Genomic DNA, 15814 nt, shown 5'->3' with positions numbered 1-15814 from the left:
TATTTATTCCGATGAACACGCTCTGGTGATCCGTAAAGAAATGGCTTTTGACTCTGAACTTGTAGATGCACCCGCAGCAAGCCGGCGTGCTCGCCATTCTGCAGCATACGCACGTTGCTTCGCCAACCGTTGTTCCCTTTCTTCGTCTGTTTCTTCGGCACGGCGCCGTCGCTTGGCCGCGGCACACCGTTCCAGCCTCGCCTTGTACGCATCCTCCGACATAGCACAGCACTGCGAGCAGCACAGCCGCAGCCCCGTTTTATCCCAGTCTAGCGAGCGCCCTCACTAGGCAGCTGCATGCGCCGGAGCGAAGGATGAGCCTCCATCGATGAGACGAGTTGGGCCCCCAGCTCTCCTCTTGTCGTGACGTCACGTGGTCACGTGGTAGCGCGCCGCACCTGCGCCGGAGCGAAGGATGAGCCTCCATCGATGAGGAGAGCTGGGGCAGTTGGAATGAAGAAGATGGCTCATCACCGCCACCAACGACGACGAAGCGCTAGCGCCGCCCGTGAAAGGCTCGTGCTGGCGAACTGCCGCTTGTGTGCCGGTCTCTCGCCTCGCTGGTTCCTAGACGACTTGCGCCCGGGTCTTCGTTGCCAGCGCTTCAAGCTCTCCTCTTGTCGTGACGTGACGCGGTCACATGGTAGGGCGCCGCAGCTGCGCCGGAGCAAAGGATGAACCTCCATCGATGGCAGAAAAGTGCAAGCAGTATTGCTTTCGCAATAAAATTGGCAGTGGTTTAGCTCAACGTTTTTAGATCCCTTTCAGTTTGCAAGCTCCCCCGCGCCGCGCCCGAGAAAGCGGCCCCCGTCCGCTTCCACTCACCACGCGGCGCTGCTGTCGCTGTCGGCCCGAAGGCGCCGGAGCGCTCGCGCTTGGCAGTTGCTGTGACAGCCTGTTCTCATCCGCGATAACATTGGGAGCGAACACGTCGAACTCAAATTTGCTGTACTTTTGGAGCTGTCACGTTGAAACTTCAGCCTCATGGTTAAAGAAATGTTTCACCTGGCTAGTAAGGGTGAGATAAAGAGCAGAATGATGCCAGTTCGCAAAAAAACTATCGTTTGCATTGCGCTTTATCGCATCACGTTTGCGACGATTAGCGCTGATGATATGCGTATGTTGCAGTAGAGCTATCAATATTTCTTCGGGAGAATGCACGAAACATTAATGAAAGGATAAAACTAGCGATGTTCCGCTTCTAGATCAGTCACGAAATTCCGCGCTATATTATCAACGAAGCACCGCACATGCGAGCAGCATTTTGCACGTTCTTTAGAATTCCAATTTCAGAGAACACAACTATAAATGCAGACACACTTAGCTGGATGCAGGGAGGGAATAACTATAGAAGAGCTTTTTATTTGCAATGATAGCACAGACAGGAGCAGCGTACTGCACTTTCATTTTTAGAATGTTAATTTCATTGAACACAGACAAGCATTAAATGCAGACACACTAAGTCGGAAGCACGGAGGGAATGGCTACTTGAAGGCGAGCTTTTTTATTTGCAATGACAATATTTCTCTGTTCTCTAGCCGACGATTCACGTCTCTCGCCTAGAAGTGAATGCGTGTCACTATGACAAAACGCAGCACTTGGCATGTAAAAGTGGCCATATGCTCTGCACATCCAAGCCGAACAAGGTTTTGCAATTCAAGCTCGTCTAGCAGCTCCCAAGAAACGTCCCTTTCAAAAACGGGACCTTCCTTCAAAGAAATCGGGATTGCTTTGTTTACAATGTTGGTAAACTCTAGCATCTTTTTGGTGGGATGCTTTAAGCACCCTTGCTTGAAGCTTTTGTATACTGTAAGATAAGCGTCACTGCCAACAACTGGCACAGGACAGCTGATATCTTCCATGCTGATATCTGCTGGCTGCTCCAAATCAGGCGGCGGTGATCATGGCGCAGACGCGAAGGGCCACGCTGGTCGGGCAAACAGCGTGGCGAGCGCCACCGCACGGAAGGAAACGGAAAGGCGACAATCCGCGCACCGCAGCTTTCAAACTGAAAGGGATCTAAAAACGTTGGTTTAGCTCTGGTTAAACCTGGAGGACTGCGAAAGCAACGAGGAGAGAGAGAGAGAGGCGATGGAGAGCGCGCGGCAGCGGCGGCGGCCCTGGCACGCTAGCTATGCGCCGCTACTGCGCATGCGCAACTGGCTAGCGCGGCGGCGGCACCTCTGAGTCACCCGCGCAGCGACGGCGGCGACGCGCCAGCTGTTTCCGCCGTGTGACGTCACTGCTCCTCGCGCATGCGCAGTATGGCCGTTTCTCGTCTCCGTGAAATGGCTCGGCGACTAGCGTAGTGTTGCTTTCGCAACAAACCCTGTGCGCCTGGACTCAGAAAATGCAAAGTATACTTGCGAAACACAAAGCTCAGCTGGTCCACGAAATCATCGAGGCAGCTTCGATAGCGAGGCTGCGCGACCATTGTATCAGTACGCCGTCCAAAGAAGGAACTTGACATGCTAAACATCGATTCACCTCTTTGATTACAAAACTTCTTTTGTCAGTTTTAGAGTGTGTGACGACCCCCCATAGTGCGCGGGTCCCCACAGAACGGAGACAAACAGACACCGCTAGACTCAATTGGAACAAAACTGATATATTCGAGAATTACATATGAGCGAGTTCATAGTGCAGAGCAACACCTACTGAAATACAGACCTGCACACACGGCGGGGTCCTATGGAGCAGCATGCGCCAACTTTCGTTAGCTTTTTGGCCGCTGAGGACGCTCGGTTGATCCGTTCGTCTGCTATGATCGTCATCATCGTCTGCCATTTTGTGCACGCTATTTAATACATTTGTTTTGTCTTTCTCTGCTATCTTAACATCAGCAATGAAAATAGCCATATAATAACTACTTTTTTCGCTTTGGAAGAGTATAAAAAACGTCTTCCTTTTTGTCCGCTTTCTTTTCGTCGGCACCACCGTGCGTAGCATAGATAAACGGATGATAATGATTACGTGGACAAACGACAAGACTGCGTTGTTTGAATTAAAATGATGGAGGAGGCCATTTTTTCAACAGGTATATATTAGCGCCACGCCACCCGTAACGTTTCTATCCTAACGGCAAAATGCATGAACTAGAACATGCGCGCTGGAGCAGGGCCACTTGTGCAGGTCTGTATAGCTCTGTAGGTCTTGTTGCAGAGACTGGGGTGTCCAAGCTTACATGCTGCTGCATTGGCGTCGAAGTCTTCGTCACGAAGGAACGGAGGTACTGCGGAGTTGACCTTGTTCGTTCGCTGATGCTCAGCTTCTCTTCGGCGCTTGGGGCGCTGAAGGACCGACTGCCAGTAGGGTGCCTCGATGCCAGAGCCGCCGTTCAGGGTGGTGCCATCCTTTGACCGCTCCAACGCCGCCTCTCACTCCCTGCGGCGCCATTTTGAATCACAGCGGTCGGTCGGGCTGGTCTCAGTTGCTTGGTGCAAGCAGCTGAGCTTCCGTTTTTCGAGGCCCAGTGGCTGCGGACGATCGCTGGTGGCTTTATTTGTTTGACAGTGCTTTACCGCATGACTGAGGAGCTTGTCAAGTCCACCGAGGCAGCATGACGGGTTGTTGTGTGCCAATGTGCGCCGGGAAGGCCTACGCTGTTTTTCGCTTCCCCGGAGACTCCGAGCGAAGGAAAAAATGGGAAGCTCAAGTAAAGCGGGATCAGCCCCAGAGTACATTGCTTTAAATGTTACACCTCACTGTGCTTTTTACCAATGTGTCTCGTTCTGCTATTTCGTGGTTTGCATCTTTTTTTTCATACTTTGTTTTCACGTTTGCGGCGAAGATTGCACCACACTGCACAACAACATTTTTCCCCTAAATCTTGTTGATTTATTTCATGGTTTGAACCTTTTTTCATGTTTTGCTTTTATGTTTTCCTTTAAGGTTACAGCCCACGGTACATGCCGCACTTTTCTGTCCCAATGTCTTGCTTGCTTGTATTATAGTTCGTGTTTTTTTCATGGCCGGCAATTACAGTTGGCATTAAATGAATAATTTGCATTATCTTTTGTTTTGTTCTCTGCACCCTCTGTAAGAGGGTAGGCTGAAAAGCTATGTTACATATTTGTCTTCCTCAGTAATAAAGATCAACTTTTAGGTAGGAGTTATTTTTCGAACAGCCTAACCCATCAGCACACAATTTTGTAGACAGAATAGGAAACACACGGATAGCCAACGTAAAAAACCGCGTTGTTTTTTTTAACAAAACCCTCTATGGTCGATTTTTTCGAGAAGCGTGACTTTTCAATGTCGATTAATTCGATTTCAAATTTAAAATTTCCAGAATTACTGCAGTTTTTTAATGACTAAAATCCACCCTTATTGAGCAGGTTTATAGGCATGGTTTATTAATGAATACCGATTGGCTTGAATAAAATGAATATGAAAAATATGTGTAGAATTATGTTTCACAAACTGAGGAATCGCGGGAGAGCAACCGGTGCGTATGTCCATGGCGCAAGCGAAGTGTGCATGCGAGCGCACGCAAGAACGTTCGATGGTTGTGCGCCCCTCATAAAAATGAAACGAGTGAGAAACTTCCAGTAATCCTTTATGCTATCGCCAACGAGGGGTGATTCGTTTTCTTTGGCCTAGGGAAAGAAAACGCAGGAGCAGTGGCAACGTCGGTATGCGGCGGCATCATTTGTACATACCAGCGCCCACCCCATAAGCAGATGTAATTGCGCGCTTGTGAGCAATAAACGGGCGAGCAACTCGCAGTTAACCTTTGAAAGATTAGAAAGCAAACAGACACCAATTTTTGCGAGCAGGAAAACCGGAAATAGCCCGCGCGACGATAGCGAAACCAGCCGCAGCGCTCGAGCGGCTGACGACACGCGGGCGTTAACAGAACGTGGGAATTAAAATCCAAAATATCGTGGAAAAAAAAGAGGCAGCAATTTCTTCTATCCGCATGGGGCAGCAGCACCTACCCGGCAACAGATCTTTAAAATATTAGCGCGTTTTTCAAACCAACAGACGGAACAGTAAATGTTCAACCTCGACCACCTGGGGCTGTAAAATTAAGTCATGCAATTACGTCTTCGACCCTCGGATGTTAAAATGGCTATTATGAGTGAAAAGATACGCAGTGCGATGTTGATGAAAAAGACTGTTCCAGTCAAAAGCACTCTCACGCCCGCCGAAAGTAAGAGCGGCGCCGTTACACACGCTAGCGCAGCTGATCCCGTGTGATTCAATATGGCGGCGCCCGCGATGTTGTCTCCACCCTGTACGGCGGCGCTGGCATCGAGGCACCCTAGACTGCCAGCGGTGGCGTCTCTGGCCTTGCTCGTCACCCCACTAACTACTTTGACTCGTTTCTCTTGCCGTCCATTTGGGCAATAAGCAAGGCGGAAATTTGGGCGAGTTGATAAGTATTCATCATTTTGCTCACAGCGCAACAAGAACGGGACACGATAGGAAGAACTAACACAAACAAGCTCTATCAACTGGTTTGATTGAAGAACGAAAGGCGTATATACCAGGTGTCCCAGTTAAATGTAACCAAGCTTTTAAAAAATACGGGATGTCCTAGCCGTCTGAAACCATCTGAGGGTTGTTTAGAGTCGCGTGACCTAGTCTGCAGTATTTTTGTCGCTCTTCAAAGTTGACTGATTAGTTATGCTTAATTAACCAACTTTTTAATTATTGACTTGAGGAAAAAAGTGTCAATGGAAAAGCTGTAGATCGCTTTGAGAAACAGCTTACTGAGACATTTGCAGCAAAGTAATATTTACGTAAAGTAGTTTTTTACCGGCCTTTAACCATAACCCGCACAATACGAAAAAGCTTCCACATGACAACTGTGCCACTTCAACGTCCCAAGACGTGCCTTAAAGAATAAAGTCCATTTTTTCTGAAGTCCTCTCCTCGATTAGACTTTGGGTGCACATTGGGGCAGAGAAGTGAGCGAGCAGCTGGTCACGTGACAACTTTCTTTTAAGGCCAATAAATGAAGCTACGTAAATTGTAACTTGACGTAAACAGCACTACTAGCGGTTTTGCGAGGCGATCTAAAACTTTTTTCATTGACACTTTCTTCCTGAAGTCAATAATTAAAAAAGTTAGATAATTAAGCTTAAATAATTAATTAACTTCGGAGAGCGAAAAAATACTCAAGACTAGGCCACGCGACTATGAACAACCCTCAGTATGAACAACACCCAGTATACAGACATTGAAAGACTTGTAACGACAACAAAAGTTATCTGGAAGGCACGTGGGAGGTCCGATAACTCAATTCCCTCGCTGATGATGCAATGGAAGGGCTGCTGACACACATCGTGCCCTTGTGGTGAATATAAAATACCGCAATTACCTCACGTGTTAGTTTACCTCGCGTGTGTGGCAACAGGATGCCCGTGTTGTAATCAGGAACGCATTTGCACTCCTTGCATCGAAAAGTAAACTTGGCAAGGGGGTCACCTTTTGCTCTCCTTTCTGCGTGTTATTTCTCATGCTTGCATTGGCATTTCCTGCAGTGGGCGCCTCTGTGGGAAAGGACGTCATTTTTTCTTGTGTTCTCATGCTCCATTAGACGTTCTTGATACAAAAATACGGAATACTCACGGTTGGCAACTAGAACAAATTCCTCTTCAAAACATGCGGAGTTATAGCAGTACATCATCATCATCACCAGCCTGACTACGCCCACTGCAGGGCAAAGGCCTCTCCCATGTCTCTCCAATTAACCCTGTCCTTCGCCAGTTGCGGCCACCGTATACCCCAAATTTTTTAATCACATCCGGCCACCTAACTTTCTGCCGCCCCCTGCTATGCTTGCCTTCTCTCGGAATCCACTCCGTTGCCCTTAAGGACCAGCGGTTATCTTGCCTTCGTATTACATGCCCTGCCCAAGTCCACCTCTTCCTCTTGATTTCAACCAGGATGTCATTAACCCGCGTTTGTTCCCTCACCCACTCCGCCCGCTTACGATCTCTTAACGTTACACCTAACATTTTTCTTTCCATAGCTCACTGCGTTGTCCTTAACGTAAGCTGAACCCTCTTTCTTAGCCTCCACGTTTTTGCCGCATAGGTGAGTGCCTGTAAGATACAGCTGTTGTATACTTTTCTCTTGAGGGATATTGGTAAACTGCCATTCATGATCTGAGATAATCTGCCATACGCGCTCCACCCCATTCTTATTCTTCAAGTTATTTCCCTCTCATGATCCGGATCAGCTGTCACTATCTGCTCTAAATACACATATTCTCTATACTACTTCCCGCATCTCGCCAGCAATTGCGAACTGCTGTTCTCTAGTTAGACTGTTGAATATTACTTTGGTTTTCTGCATGTTAATTTTTAGCCCCACTGTTCTGCTCTGCCTGTCTAATTCATTCATCATGCTTTGCAGTTCATGTCCTGAGTGACTTATAGCAAGACAATGTCATCAGCGAATCGCAGATTACTTAGGTATTCTTCATTAACTCTTGTCCCGAATTGTTCTCTTTTCAGGCCCCGGAATACCTCCTGTAAACAGGCAGTGAATAGCATAGGCAAGACCGTGTCTCCCTGCCGGACACCTTTACTTATTGGAATTTTATTGCTGATTTTATGGAGAACTATGGCAGCTGTGCAATCGTTATAAATATCTTCCAATATTTTCACATAACACTCTCCTACACTCTGATTCTGCAGTGCCCGCATGACTGCTGAGGTTTCTACTGAGTCGAATGCTTTCTCGTAATCAATGAACGCAGTATATAGGGGCTGGTTATATTATGCGCATTTCTCTATCACCTGATTAATAGCATGAATATGGTCTATTGTCGAATATCCTTTACGAAAGCCTGCCTAATAATTTCGTTGATTGAAGTCTGAGGTTGTCCTGACCCTATTAGCGATTACCTTAGTAAATACCTTGAAGGCAACAGACAATAAGCTGATCGGTCTGCAATTCTTCAAGTCCTTGACGTCTCCTTTCTTATGAATTAAGATAATGCTAGCGTTTTTCCAAGCTCTAGGTACGCTCGAGGTCACAAGGCATTGCGTATACAGGGTGGCTAGTTTTTCGAGCACAATCTCTCCTCCATTCTTCAACAAATCGGCTGTCATCTGATCCTCACCAGCTGCTTTCCCCTTTTGCATTGCTCCTAAGGCTTTCTTTACCTCCTCCTCCGTTACTGATGGGATGTCCCATTGGTGTGCTCTACTGCCTCTCTCAGTAACATTCTGATTACAATCGCTACTGTATTGATTTGTGTAAAACTCTTTGGCTAATTTAACTATCTTCTCCATATTGCTAATGACATTGCCCTCTTTGTCTCTTATCGCATACATCTGGTTTTTACCTATGCCTACTTTTCTCTTCACTGCTTTTAGGCTATCTCCGCTCTTTAGAGCATGCTCGATTTTCTCCATGTTAAACTTCCTGATGTCGGCTACCTTGCGCTTATTTATTAACTTCGACAGCTCTACGAGTTCTATTCTGTCTACGGAGTTAGACATCCTCATGATTTGCCGTTTCTTAATCAGATCTTTAGTCTCCTGAGATAGCTTCCCTACTACCGCCTACTACAAGACCTAATGCAAGACCTTACCATTCTGTGGTCGCTACAACGGACCTTTCCGATGACCTCCACATACTCTACGACGCCAGGGTGAGCGCACAGTATTAAGTCTATTTCATTTTTAGTCTCACCATTGGGGCTCTTCCACGTCCACTTCCTGTTGGCTCGTTTGCGGAAGAAGGTATTCATGATCGGTAAATTATTTCTATCTGCGAACTCTACTAATAACTCTCCCCTGCTATTCCTAGAACCTATGCCATAGTCACCTACCGCCTGGTCTCCAGCTTGCTTCTTGCCTACCTTCGCATTGAAGTCGCCCATCAGTACAGTGTACTGTGATTTTACTTAGGTCATCGCCGATTCCCCGTCTTCATAGAAGGCTTCAACGATCTGGTCATCATGGCTGGATGTAGGCGCGTAGGCCTGCACCACCTTCAGCTTATATCTCTTATTAAGCCTAATTACGATAGCTGCCACCCTCTCGTTAATGCTATAAAACTCCTCTATGTTGCTAGCTATATCCTCATTGATGAGGAATCCCACGCCTAGTTCTCATCTGTCTGCTAATCCACGATAGCGCAGTACGTGACCGCCCTACTACTGCATACGCCTCATCTGTCCTCCTAACCTCACTAAGCCCTATGACATCCCAATGAATACCCGCTAATTCCTCCAACAGCACTGCTAAACTAGCCTCACTGGATAAGGTTCTTGCGTTAACCGTTGCTGGATTCAGTTTCCAATGGCGGCCTGTCCGTAGCCAATGATTCTTAGCACCCTCCGCTGCATCGCAGGTCTGACCGCCGTCCCGATCAGCTGCTCTGCAGCCACTGGGGACTGAGGGGCGAGGGTTAATTGGGTTGTTCATAGAAGGTTGCGGCCATGTACTACACCAGGATGGCCAAATCCTTCTCTGGTGAGGAAGTGCTTTGTCGGTTCTATTCACCGAGATCAGGCCGCACCCGGGTTCCAACCTCCTGTATTTTCTTACCTCAAGTCCTCCGGTGCCGCGTTTAAAAGTTTCCTCCCACTGTTAACTGCATCAAGTTACTATGCTTGGCAGTGCGAATATACTTTCATTACCAAGAGTAAGCATTCCGAATATTTAGGGATCGAAATATTCTGCAGAACATGGAACATGGGCGGCATACTCTTCAAGCCCGAAAAGTAATTGAGCTAGACGACACCCTACTCCCTTTTTACTCCCATATAAGGAGTAAATTACACGTGTACACGTGTTTAAGGTGTAAGCTATATTAAAGCTAATTACTGTCTGGCGGCTGGATCTATATTAGTTTTTCACCCCGCCATGGTGGCTCAGTGGTTAGCTCGGCTGCTGACCCGAAAGACGCGGGTTCGATCCCGGTCGCGGCGGCCGAATTTCGATGAAGGCGAAATTCTAGAGGCCCGTGTGCTGTGCGATGTCAGTGCACGTTAAAGAACCCCAGGTGGTCGAAATTTCCGGAGCCCTCCACTGCGGCGTCCCTCATAGCCTGAGTTGCTTTGTGACGTTAAACCCCAGTAAACCAAACCAATATTAGTTTTCAGTTCATCGCTTCTACCGGCGTGCAGTATAGCTACCGCGCTCGGAGATTAGGGTTTCGGGCATCGAGATACTTAAAAACGGGCGCATACGCAGATCGAAATATGCTCGGTGAAAATTTTATTCGGCATTTCTGGCAGAAGTTTTCGCTGCGTCGTCGAAAAAATTTTTCTTTACCTTTCAGCTGTCGGTCTCTTAAGTGAGAAACCATTATCGTAGAGAATATTTTTGTTATGCATCTCCTCGTTGCTGTTCGACTTCGTTCCTATTCTATTTCTACAGAATTTTGCAAATTTTCAACAATCTTCATAACGTTTTTGATGCAAGAGTGATTGCAATTTATGTTTAGTCATCGCTTGGAGAGTGAAAGAGAGGGAAAGAAAAAGGTACGCTGACAGCCGAACATCGCTATAGCGAAATAATAGATACAACGAAATAATTGTCACTCACCCGGGAGCTCCAACAGAAGCCCACGTGCTTTGCATTTCGTCTTTACGAAGAAAAATTTTCCTCCAACGGGCTATAACGAACCTCCAATGAACCCGAGCGGCCATTTCGCACTGAGTATGTAAATTTGTAAAGCTACCCAACATAATTCCGTACAATTCCGTTTACAAATCTTCAACAATCTTTAATATTGCCGCGAATCTTTGTAGCGTTTTTTTGTTGTGTTTATTTGTTCATACCACAAGGCTGCCGGCACGCCGCTTTATCGCTTCATTTGTGACGCATGACTCGCCTAGAATTATCTCGATTGATCGCATCCGGACGGAGCCGATTCTAGTTTGCGCCAGAATGTTCTAGTAACTTCTAAAGCTTTATCTCGAAGGTTCGCTATCAGCTTTAAAAAGAGCGCGGCCGACAGCGGCGGTCATTCTGTTCGACGACCGCCGAGCACGCATGTTGCTACGCCGCCGCCGAGTGATTCAGTTCTTTGCGGGCGCAAGTCAGCCCGAATAAAGAGTTTCGTTTCGAAGACATTCTCGCTGTGTTCCTGTTCGCTGGACTTCAGTCACCACTACGTGACAATATATTTTTGATGCATTAGTTATCTCACCTTACGTTTAGTCATCACTTTGAGAGTGAAATAGAGGGAAATAGAAAGGTACGCTTACAGTCGAACATCGCTATAAGGAAATAATAAGGAAATAATAGATACAGCGAAATCACTCACCCGGAAGCTCCAACAGAAGCCCATGTGTTCTATATTTCGTTTTTACGAAGAAACATTTTCCTCCAACGGGCTATAACGAACCTCCAATGAACCCAAGTGGCCATTTCGCACTGAGTATGCCAATTTGTAACGGTATCCAGCACAATTCCGTATCGACTAGATGTGACGATGCTGTTCCTCCTTTCTCCAACCGCCTCGACCGCACAACTGCGAACGCGCTCTGCTTCTCTGGAATCACGTGCAGTCTAGTTTCGTTTCACAGCATATGGCCACGTGATTAAAAACATTTGCCAAGCGCGCTCTACACTTTAAACACGAATACGCTTATACCAGAGTAAACGCGCGACTGGCGCGACGCTGCTCCGAACTTGACCGAACTTAACCGAGCTTACCCGGTTAAGTTCGGGTAGTAACTCGAGTTGGAGAGCAGCTGAAGCGGTTGCTAGGCAACGGTGAGTCATGGTCGTTAAGGTAGCCGCACCGCCACGAGCATACGCGACGAGCCGAGCTGGGCTCCAGTAGTGTTGATTTCGCAACAAAAGGGAGTAAATTGTCCTCTAGCAGACTCCCTTTTACTCCTTTCTATTTAGGGCGTCCCGAGGTCCCACTGGTTTCACAGTGTCATGAGGTGGGGAATGAAAGCCTAACATGACTTCCGTCAAAGCCGTCAGCCTGCCGTAGGCACCCTCCACAACACACTCCTGTCATGCAATGAAGTATAACCAACGTGCTCGTGAGCTGCGCAGCGAAGCCAACCCAAACGGGTACTCGCGACAAAATCGTCGCTGCGCGCCCTCTTTTACAGCTGCTCGGGTCGGCTTAAAAGGGAGCAGAACATCCTGAATAAGTTTCTCGGTGTCCTTTGCGTAATTGCTCCAAGACACGTTTTCTAGGCTCTGAAGCAAATACGGGCTGCGGAAGACACGGTGGCGCGTTGGCATGGCTGGAATGTTCGGATGGTGTATACTTATATTGGGTGGCGTGAAGGCCGCTCGGTGCACATGTTGAAGGCTCCAGGAACTCACGTCGGCAGCACACTGGACATAAAGAGTGGCAGGCAAGCCCGTTGCCACGCGACACTGCAACCAAGGTCGCATTCCGCTATAACGAAGTAACGGCTACAACAGAAAATCGCGTGGCCCCTTCGACTTCGTTATAATGAGGTTCAGTTGTTATCTGTAAAAGCCTGAGTTTTAATTCTTCGGCCTGATATTCTGCCATGGTAGAGGGGGATAGCGGGCAGCCTCACTGCCTGGATTGAAGGAGCGGGCCGGAACCCATTCTAGGGTGATAGGACGAAGGTGGGTAGTGACGGTGCGGTGAGGGGAGAGGGCAGTGGGACCGAATCGGCCTTTCGCAAAGTTGCGTCCCCGTTCACACTTGCCCAAAAATCCGGCGAGCGAAGCGGATTCGCTCGCGGCAAAAACAAGGACCTGTTCTCACTTGTTCACGCGCGAGCGAGGCGGATCCGCCGTGCCGCTGCTGTTTCTCGCCTTTCCACACCGCTTCGCTGATAGCGGCATACACAGATATAGTGACAAAAGAGCATAAATTTACGCTGTCTACGTACCATAAGCGTATGCATGCTTACGTACGTTAAACGCAGGCGCATTCTCACTTTTAGTTCAGCGTTTGCTAGCACAGACGCCAAAATAGACTTTACCTATAGTGGCGCCATCTGGTTGTCAGGGCGGGAACCATTACTGTCCAAAAACCGACTCTGCTGTTAAGCCTAGAAGCGGCAGAATCGTCCCTCTGAATAAAAAAAATAAAGCAAGTTTATCACTTATACGTCTTCGTAGAGGCGAGATGAGACGAAGCGAAAGACCTGTGCCGAATTTCTGGCCAGTGAACGCACTGAAAAAGGCAGCAACAACGAGAATTCAATCCGAAGCGACGGGTCCGGCTTCGAAGAGCGCCGCCATGTTGGTCGCCGCGCGGCGGAAATGGGTCCAGCCCGATCGCCCTCGCCGCGCCGCTTTCCGCGTCGCTCGGCGTCAAAAGCGGCCGAATCCGCTTCGCTCGCCGGATTTTTTGGCAAGTGTGAACGGGCAGCCGCTCAGGATGAGGTCGGCATCAGTCGAAGCTACAGCGAAAGCTATTGCTGCTTCCTCCGCCGTTTTTGGTGATGCATAGCATATGCTGTTGCCGCGGATACGAGCATACATGGCCAAAAACGTTGACACTCGCCGGTACAATCATTCGCAAGTGTTGCTAAGAATCCTCATGTTTCGACGCGATAGCGTTAAGGCTCCCGTTGATGATGATGATGATGATGATGTCCTCAGGCTTAATGGCACGTACCCACGGCGGGGGATTGGCTCCCGTAATGCAGAAAATCCGGCGTCGTCGTCGGCGGCGCTGTGAGCGAAAAATCCCCGGCCACCTAGGTCACGTGACCTTGTGACATCATCATCATCATCATCACAGCCTGCCCACTGGGCTGTGGTCGACCCACAGCGCCTAGAGGCCCATAACGGCCGCCGACTCCTCTAAGAATATCGAAAAAAAAGGTTTTCCTAGTCCAGGTCCACCGGATTGTGAGCAAACTGACCACCGTGGAAGTTGGTTAATGAATGGCCGCGAGAGGTTGCGTAGGAAGAGCCACCTGGGTAAAGCATACGAAGTCTTTTTGGGCTAGCACTTGAAATAGTGAAGTAATCGCCGATTAAAATCCAGACGCCCTTCAAGCTTCTCCGCAGCGCAAAACGCCAAGGAGAGGGGGGGGGGGGGGGGGGCGCATGATGACGTCCTCGAAGGTATCGGTACATTTCCAACGCACAAACGCATGCTTTGAAGGAAAAAACCAACGGCACCGAAGGCAAACCTTGCCGAGAGTTGTTTGGCAGCGTCTAACGAGTAAGGGCAGGGTGTGGCTGACGACAGCGGTAATTTGAAATCATACCTTCCGTGACGTCACGCCGAATTTCCCTGCACTTCTCCGGTGCATTGAGGAGAAGCGCAAAATTCAACCGTCGATTACGTCACTATTTTAAATGCCAGTGCAAAAACACTTGACATGCTTTTCCTACAGCCTATATAGATTTGCCAGGACAGCAGCTTGGGCATGTTGGTTATTCATTTGTGACGGAACAGCGCAAAACACCAGGACAAGAGACAAGCGCTTGTCTCTTGTCCTGGTGTTTTGCGCTGTTCCGTCACAAAAAAAATATATAGATTTGAATCCTTGAATATCGCGAAATTCTCAAAAAAGTGCTGCAGTTGCCACTGAGCCAGGAGTGATATGAGGACTCCCAGGGACTTACGAAAGTCGAGAATGACCAATTCCGTATGTATGGGCTTTAACCGATAAGCGCTATTGCGTCATACCTTTAAGGCGGAGCTTAAGGTATACGGCTTCACAATCGGCGCCAAAGTAGTCCATGACGTAGAATGTAGGAACCGGACGCAAAGACGAACATGCACCTGCAGGTAAATGACGCTGCTGTCAAGGCGGGCCTGAGCAATGTGGGACGTATAGGCCTTAAAAGGACGCGTCATCTGTGATCATATGGTGCAGGTATATCATGGAGCGGGCACTTATGTGAGGGAGCTACAGCTATCGCCACCTTGCATATTCTCGACGTCCGCTGTCAAAACTGGCCGCACATTAATCCCTATCGTAATGTTGCCCCGACCTGCATTTCACGTACGCATCTGATCGCGTCGGTAAATTAATGAATCAGAGACCACTCCTCAAATCTGGGAATGCCCGTTACAAAACCGTCGCTTCAACCGTGAGGCCTGCCGCGGGCTTCTATAGTACAGGCCCTCAAAGCCAGACGAATGCATATATTCTTGCTCAGCGCTGGACGCGTTTCCTCACTGCTGCCGATCGTTTACGTCGAACGCACACGTTACCTGCACTGCATGGCGGAATAAGCGAGAAAACGCTGGCGCACTTTACATTCCGAAATAGTGCATCCGCGGCAGGAGTGTCCACGCATAGCGGAGGAGGAGCTGGAGACCTCTTGGCGATTCGCCACGGCGATGCGAAATGAGGAAAGAAAGCGAGCCTATATGTACGTAAATGGGCGCGCCGGCGCGATAAATAATCCGCGCCTCCGGAGGCTTCCCGGAGGGATGTCCGCATAATACACTCGGCGATGACGACGCGGTGTCGACGCCCCTCGCATCGCCGAGAATCGCCGCGCGAGCTTTTGTTCCCAACCGAATTACAGCGACTGCGGGAGAAAGGCCCGCTCGTGTGCGCGCACATAAATAACGTGGCGGCGAGTGTCCTCGGGCTTATATAGGCGAAGAAACCTTTTGCATTTAAATTGGTAATCCGTGAGCGGAGAGCCCGGCACAAAACTCGCCGCTTGCGGCTGACAGCTGATTTCCATGGACAGCGCGCGACGCTCCCCCTGTCGGCGGTAGCGGACGCTCCGTCGGTCGGTCCGTTCGTTCGTTCGTCGTGGTCGGTGGCGCGGGGCCCGCTTCCTTTTGTGGTACTATGTGCACCGCACCGCCCGACCCATGGATGGCCCGACCGCTTCACGACAATGACGCGACGACGCCGGAGAGGAAAGCTCGCTTCTCTCTTTTATGTATACTTCTCGCAAGAGCTGGA

Source organism: Amblyomma mixtum, chromosome 1, assembly GCF_055824585.1.
Source record: "Amblyomma mixtum isolate Tamu chromosome 1, ASM5582458v1, whole genome shotgun sequence".
Classification (NCBI taxonomy): domain Eukaryota; kingdom Metazoa; phylum Arthropoda; class Arachnida; order Ixodida; family Ixodidae; genus Amblyomma; species Amblyomma mixtum.
Note: the sequence above shows the minus strand (reverse complement) of the source record.